The sequence below is a fragment of the Chrysochloris asiatica genome, unplaced genomic scaffold (genome assembly GCF_000296735.1).
Source record: "Chrysochloris asiatica unplaced genomic scaffold, ChrAsi1.0 scaffold00117, whole genome shotgun sequence".
NCBI classification, from domain to species: Eukaryota; Metazoa; Chordata; class Mammalia; order Afrosoricida; family Chrysochloridae; genus Chrysochloris; species Chrysochloris asiatica.
The window spans coordinates 9,221,695-9,229,263 of record NW_006408635.1 but is presented as its reverse complement, the minus strand read 5'-3'; the positions used below and the strand labels follow the sequence as shown (position 1 = coordinate 9,229,263).

The 7,569-nt window shown below is 41.4% G+C and overlaps 1 pseudogene; it reads left to right on the top strand.

Annotated features, from left to right (window-relative positions):
- The window catches only part of LOC102811018, a 5,975-nt pseudogene extending 2,890 nt beyond the window's left edge, over window positions 1-3,085 (top strand).
- The last annotated feature ends 4,484 nt before the right edge of the window (window positions 3,086-7,569 follow it).

The following is a 7,569-nucleotide window of genomic DNA, read 5'->3' as shown; positions in this document are numbered from 1 at the left end:
AGGAATTCCTTCTCAGGCATTTCCAAAGCCTGCCCATCTTCCAGTATGGAGTGTAGGTCTCCTTCCAGATCATTTGTCTCAGTCACTTTATCTCGTTTCTGCACATGTGCAGATATGGTCATCTGCTTCTGTTTTTTAGGCATATACATATTGTGGCCTTAATACTCAGATGGGTATGTATTTTGGTATTTTTTATGCTTTCTGATTGCCCACAGGTAGATGTGATCAGGAAATGGGCTTCCCTTTTCACTCTTCTTGAGAAATTTCAAGATGCCACTGTTGGTCATTTTGATTTAACTTAGGATTTAATTTTCAGCTTATTTTTCTTTTTTGTATGTTTGCCCTACTCCACAATCCCCGTTCAGGCCTTGTTTCTAGTTAGAAACAGTTCAGGGCCCGTTGTGGCCGTTTGGTTTTAATTGGAGACTGTCTCTTTAAATTTCGAGGAGATCTGTGAGCATGCATAGTAGAACCCTCTGAGGGTGGGGCTGGGTTGCTCACTAGCTCAGGCACCTTTATAGTCACCAGAATGGAGGTGCGCAGACAGCAAGGGACCAATGAACAGCTACCAAACAGTTCACATCTTTATCACTGAGGTTCTGCCAGGTGTCTGTGCCCGCTCCTATCCTTTCTCCACTTGGTCTCACCCAAGATTGTGGCTCCTGGAGCAGCTGAGTGTCCCAGACTAGAAAGCAATGGATTTCTTACTTCTGCCACAAATTCCACAGCTGGAAGCCTTCCAACCTTCTAAATATTCCTTTATATGTGGTTCAGAGTTCTGGGACCATCCCCTGAGCCTACTTGGTTGGGTATTCTGTGTCGTTGTTGGCAGAGCTCTTCACTGCACTTCCACCCGATCTGCCATCTTGTTTGTTCCCTCCAAAGAAGCTATTTTTTAAAGAAATATATTTTATTGTGACTAATGTGATAGTTTACATGGGAGAACATTAGCTTTACATTCATCCTATTGTATATCATTTCATTGCCATGGTTACAATCCCCTCCAAGCATCATCAACCAACCAAAGGGTGCATCCTCCTGTAAGCCTGCCCCTGGTCATCAGCACACAGCCCCTCTCCGTCTTTTGGTCTAGAGTCCTCAGCTGCTCCATCTCTCTACGTCATCGTCTCTGCCTCCATTTCCGGCATCACTGTTTCTCTGGGTAGGGTCCCGCACTCTGCTCTTCTCCCTTGAGTTCCCAGGGATCTCTGCTCCTGGACTACAAAGTCAACCACTCCCCTGCTTTTGCTACAAAATGTCTACCTTTACATTTCCAACCATTACAGTCAGTCCTGATAGCAGTTATTCACTATTGTACCACAAGAGTCCTAACCCCATCTGCTCAAACAGATTGGATACTACTCAGTGGAGATTCTACCTTCTTCTGTGCCCTCTGGATTTAGGCTCCCTCTTGAAAGCTTGCAAGCCATTCACTTCTTGCCTTTGTAGCCTCCCCATCTTGGGTAGGCAATGTCCAAGTTGCCCATCTCTGTCTACCCTGTATATGGAGTGGGTGGGAATGATCCTTGCTGTAAAGATTTGTTCCCTCTTTTGAGTTACTGCATCCATATGTGTAGGTCAAGTTCATCAAATTGTATCAGATTACCCTTTTTTTTCCTCTTCTACTTGAGCTCTGATTATTCAGCCATAGAAGCCAGGTTAAGTGGGTATTAACTGCAAGTGTGAGTGTTATTGTGTATATGCCCTCACTTCTTATCAGCTGGACATAGAAGCTACTGTTTTAAGGAGCACAGACTTCCTAGAAGACGATATAGAAAAAAATTGTAGATGAACTGGGAAAAGAATACAAAGACAATGCATATTGTCTGATACATAAAAACTGCAATCACTTTTCTTTAGCTTTCTTTGTGGGGAAGAGACTCCTTGCTGGATCATTTGACTTGCCTACTTCAACTCCTGTATACGCTTTCTACAGAGTTGCCTCCTGTCTTCCTCCAGTCCAGCATCATCCAGAAGCTGCACGAGGAACTGAGGGAAGTGGAGGATGCTGCTACTTCAGCAGGCACAGCTAGCAGCACAGCAGACTTCCGACCAGGACACTTCATTAAGCTAATGTTAAGTGTTGTAGAGATGGTTCCAATTAACAGCGACCCTGTATAGGGTTTCCAAGGAAGCAGCTGGTGGATTTGAGCCTCTGACCTTGTGGTTAGCAGTCTAGCACTTATTCTACAGTGCCATACTGGGAGTCATACCCGGAGTCCGCTAAGCTCTAAGTGTCTCCAAACTCACACATTCAGAACTGTCTCTGGTTGTTGAATATCACTGTTGTTGCTAAGTGCCATCGAGTTGGTTCTGACTCATAGCGACTCTGTGTAGGGTTTCTGAGGAGCAGCTGGTGGGTTTGATCTGCTGGCCTTGTGGTTTGAAGTCTAGTGCTGATATTACTACACCACACCAGGAATCCTGAATATCACTGTTGTTCTCATGTGCCATGGAGTCGGTTTTGACTCATAGTCACCCTGTACAGGGTTTCTGAAGCTGAAAATCTTTACAGAATCAGAAAGCCTCATCTTTCTCCCGTGGAACAGCAGGTAGTTTCAAACTGTTGACTGTGAAATTAGTAGCCCAATTTGTAACCACTATGCTACCAGAGCTCCTTTTGAATATCACTACAGGACAAAAGAGTAAAGCATCTTTTGGATATTATGTATGCAAAGATGATTCTCTCCTGAATTCCAGTTTTTCAGCTCAGAACTACATTTATAATCAAAAACAAAATCACAGAGGGAGAACTTTATATAATGCCTCCCTCTGTTTTTTTAACCCTTTTCTTCTGTTTTATACAATTGGATTTACTTCTTCTGTTTTGTACAATCACTGCTAAGCTATGTTGACAGTATTTTGTATCGCTGTTTATAAATCTTGCATGGACTCCTGCCACCATGAGAGAAGACAGTCTTCATGTCTTCAAAATGAGGCAGGTACTATTTGTGCATGCCTGACAATCTGAGATACGGCATAAGTACTAGGCACACAAAATGCTACTTTGCACCATTAACAGTCATCGTTACCTGCCAACAAATTTTCTTTTGGATTTTTTTCCTGCTTTTGTTCTTAAAGATAATGGCACTGGGATGAAGGGAGCCCTACTAATGAGGCGAAGGAGGACACAGAGTCCTGAGGACTTAGGCTGAGGTGGAGGAGCACACATGGCTCTGATGTCTAAGGACTGAGGTGAAGGAGAACCATGGCACTGAAGACTTAGGACTGAGGTCAAGGAGCACACACAGTCTGGAGGACTTAGGACCTTGGTCTGAATGAGGTGGGCCCTCCCACAGACCCAGTCTGTCTTCCCTCCCACAAACACATCTACTGGGGTTCCCACTCAGCAGTTGGTTTCATTCCACTGATGCATGTACCTAAGTAACATGAGACATTCTTATGTCTACCTGGCTTTGATGATACTGGTTCTGAAATTAAGATGCTTTCTTTAAGAATATCTTTATAATCATTGATGAGTGTTTTTGCACATTTGGGGGAGGGAGTAGGAGTGGGTTCATTTTTATTTAGTATTGTTGATTTTATCCCTATATAGGATTTTGTTGTTAGGTAGGAATGTCCGAGGTGGTAGCCTTCTATGTGGCACCATGAGTTGACATTCAGCTGCTTTTAACTATTCAGGCTGCCTTTTATATTTGATCTTGGAAACCAGAGTCCAAACTAACACACTCCAAAAAGATAACCCTTTACACTTCAAACTTTCAATGAACTATATCAGGAATAATAATAATAATAATAAGACATGAAAGAAAGAAAAGACCAAAATGGATGTCAGAAGAGACTCTGAAACTTGTTTTCCAGCCTAGAGATGGTAAAGTAACTGGAAAAAATGAAGAGTTAAAAGAGCTGAACAGAATATTTCAAAGGACAGTTCAAGAAGGTAAAAATTAAATATTGTAATCAAATACGCAAAGATCAAGAGTTAGAAAACCAACAGAGAAGAATATGCTCAAGCATTTCTCAAGTTAAAAGAATTGAGTTAAAAATTCCAGCCTCGACTTGAAATATTGAAGGATATTTTGGGCAAAACACTTAGTGATGCAGAATGCGTCAAAGGAAGATGGAATGAAAACACAGAGTCAATGTACTAAAAAGAAATGACTGGTGTGAAAATTGGACAATGGATAAGAACGACTGTAGAAGAATTGATGCATTTGTGCTATGGTGTTGTGGTAGAATGTTAAAAGCACCGTGGACTACTTGACCCAGTGACAGCAGCAATGAGCTCTAGTGCAGCAGCAATCGTGAGACTGGCCCAAGACTGGACGGTGTTTTGTTCTGTTGTGCGTAGGGTTGCTTGGGGTTGGAACTGACTAGATGTCACCTACCACCATATGCATGTGAAAGTTGGACAATGAATTATGAAGACAGTTGAAGAACTGATGATTTTGAGTTACGGTGGTATAGAAGAATATTGAAAGTACCATGGACTGCCAAAAGAACAAACAAATCTGTGTTGGAAGAAGAGCCAGAGTGCACCTTAGAAGCCAGGATGCTGAGACTTCCTCTCTCATACTTCATACATGTTATCAGGAGGGACCAGTCCTTGGGAAGGCCATCATGCTTGGTAAAGTGCAGGGTCAGTGAAAAAAAGTAAGATCCCCCAATCAGATGGACTGGCACAGTGGAAGCAGCAATGGGCTCAAGTGTAACAAAATTGTGAGGATGGCGCAAGATGGGGCAGTGTTTCATTCTGTTGGGCATAGGGTCGCTCTGAGTTGGAACTGACTTGAGGGCTTTTAACAACAACAGATGGATTAACTCAGTTGCAGCAGCTTAACAATGGGTCCAAGCTTAACAATACTTGTGAGGATGGTGCAAGATCAGTCAGTGTTTTGTTCTGTTGTGCATAAGATCTCTATGAATCGGAACTGACTTGATGGTATAGGAAAGCTGAAGCTGAGTTTTTGAGTCTTTTAAAAAGCACCCTAAAACCATAAAAACTGAAGACTCAATGTCAACTTGTCAATGTGAGCCTGGTGGCACTCCGTTTACTCAATAAGATCAGTCCTATGTGTGTACTAAATCCCCATTACTTCAATTCAGGAGCAAAATATTTGGAGAGTGAGAAAGTTACATTTGGTCATGTGTACTACTTATTAAGGAGTCCTGGTGTAGTGCTGTGGGCTAATATGCTGGACTGCAAAGTCATTTGAACCAAAGGTAGGTGGTTCAAGCTCACCAGCTGCTCCTTGGAAACCCTATACAGGGTTGCTATGGGTCAGAAACGACTCGACAGCACTTAACAACAACAACTATTTATTAAAGAAAATTTAGGGGGATGGAGAGTTATTTAGGTGGCTCAAATATTACCAGTTTAGGTAGTGGTTCCCAAACCACTTTTTGTTCATTAGATTTTTCTTTAAATGAAACGTTACTCTAAAGTCTAATTGCCAAACAGACATAAGCAGATGTAGTTGGAGCTTTGATTAGAGCTTGAGCACCTTGAAGCCTTTTCATCTTTGAAGAGGCTGATAAGCGCTTCTGTGGGATGTCTAGGCCTCTTGAGGAACAGATGGAATACCACTAATCTAAAGGAGAGTCTCTTTGAGATATACCTGGAACATGGTAATTTGTCTCCTACTGGGCTATTCACTGGTTCCTTGAGTCTAGTGTTGGTCCCTGGAAGCTTCCGGCCTGTAATACATTCAAAGAAATATTGTATAACAAAATATTTGCCAATTCTAGAATTCATACCTGTGCCAGTCATTGGCATTGATACATTCATCATATTGTTTTTCAACCATCACCACGCTTCTGTTCCACATGATTCCAGTGCCCCATATGCATGGTTCCTGCTTCCCCTTCTCTCTCCCCCTTTGGTTATCACTAAGAAACTGGGGGCGCTAGATGTTTGCCTATTTCATGTAAGTGGGATTATACAATATTTGTCCTATTTGTGACTGACTTATTTTTTATAATATTTTACTGCATTTTTTGGTGAAAGTTTACATAGCAAATTAGGTTTTCATCTAGAAATTTCCATACATATTGTTCAGGAATATTGGTTACATTTCTCACAATATGTCATCATTCTTTTATTTTCATTTTGGTTGTTCTTATTTCATTAATTTAGCTTCTCTGTCTCTGCTCCCCCACTGCTTGCATTCTAATCTTTCTTTTAGGATAAATGTTGATTATTTGGTCTTATGGGATTCTGGTGTGGTGCTGTAGGATATGCACTGGGCGGCTAACCACAAGGTCAGTGGTTCAAACCCACCAGCCACTCCAGTGCCCCCTATAAAATCATACACAGGGTTGCTATGAATCAGAACAAACTCAATGGCATACAACAACAACAACATTTAGTCATAATACTCATGGGTGATATTGATTATTTTATGAATCAGTCTGTTATTTGACTGAATGGTATCTTCTGGGAGTGGCTTCAACTCCAAGTTTAAAGGTTATTCCTGGGTGATGGTATTGGGGATTCCTATAATCTACTGGTTCAGTAAATCTGGCCTTTTTTGTGACATTTATTTTACTTAGTACAATGTTTTCAAGCTTCATCCACATTGTAGCATGCATCAAAACTTCATTTTTCTTAGACAAAACACAATCAACTTCATTTTTCTTTGTGGCTTAATAATATTCAATTTTATGTGCATACCTATTGTGCATGTCATGTTTGACTCAAGAAAGATTCTTACTCACCATTTGTTGTTAGCAGTAGACAATATAGCTAGGTGCTAAAAGAGAGCCATCTATCAATGTCAAAACATGTAGAAAAACAAAACTTTTCCATTTCAAGTGGAGTCTGAAATCTCAAAGATGGTGGCAAGGTGGGCTGGCACCTCTGAGATGTGACAAATGAAAACAGATGAAGCATTGCCTCTCATGTTCTGCCTCATTCATGGTACATCAGCTCAAGGGGTCAATAATACATGTTTTCCTCTTCTCGTAAAGTGTCTGGGGGTGAGCCAGATGACACTTGCAAGCTGACCTCTGCAGACTGTGTTTGGAAGGCTGGTTTGTGTCAGATGATGAAAGCTGTGGAGATGGTCACCAGGCCAACATTCACTCGTGCCAAGCTGGGTCTCCACAACTTCAAATTCATTCCAGTATAATTGAAAACATGTGCTCAGACATACATTTTCTTAGGGCTCACAATTTCCTTGTGATGTACTTACCATACCATTTTGATTTAAAAGCAGAGAATTACAATGGTGTGTCCAAAAACCCTTTTATATGTCAGTATGTAAACATTTAAAAACAAATCTTTTAAGAGTAACAATTCTTAAGAATGCACGGAGGGCTGAATCATAGTTCCGAGAATCAGGGTAGGTTAGGTGCCTAAACAACAAAGCTTAAAGTAGTATTTCTCAGTTCAAAATTAATGAGTTTTGTCATTGATGATTATGATTTAATACCCATGTTTTGTATCCCGGGTCCCTTACAAATGATACTGACATCTGGACATTATGTTCCTGGAGTCCAATACGGAGGGGAGGAAAGCGTCTGCTCGCACTTCTCTGGCACAAGTTTGCATCTGTGGTGGAGGTAGTGATAGCAAATGACTGGGTACCAAGGAGTCCTGGTGAGGTG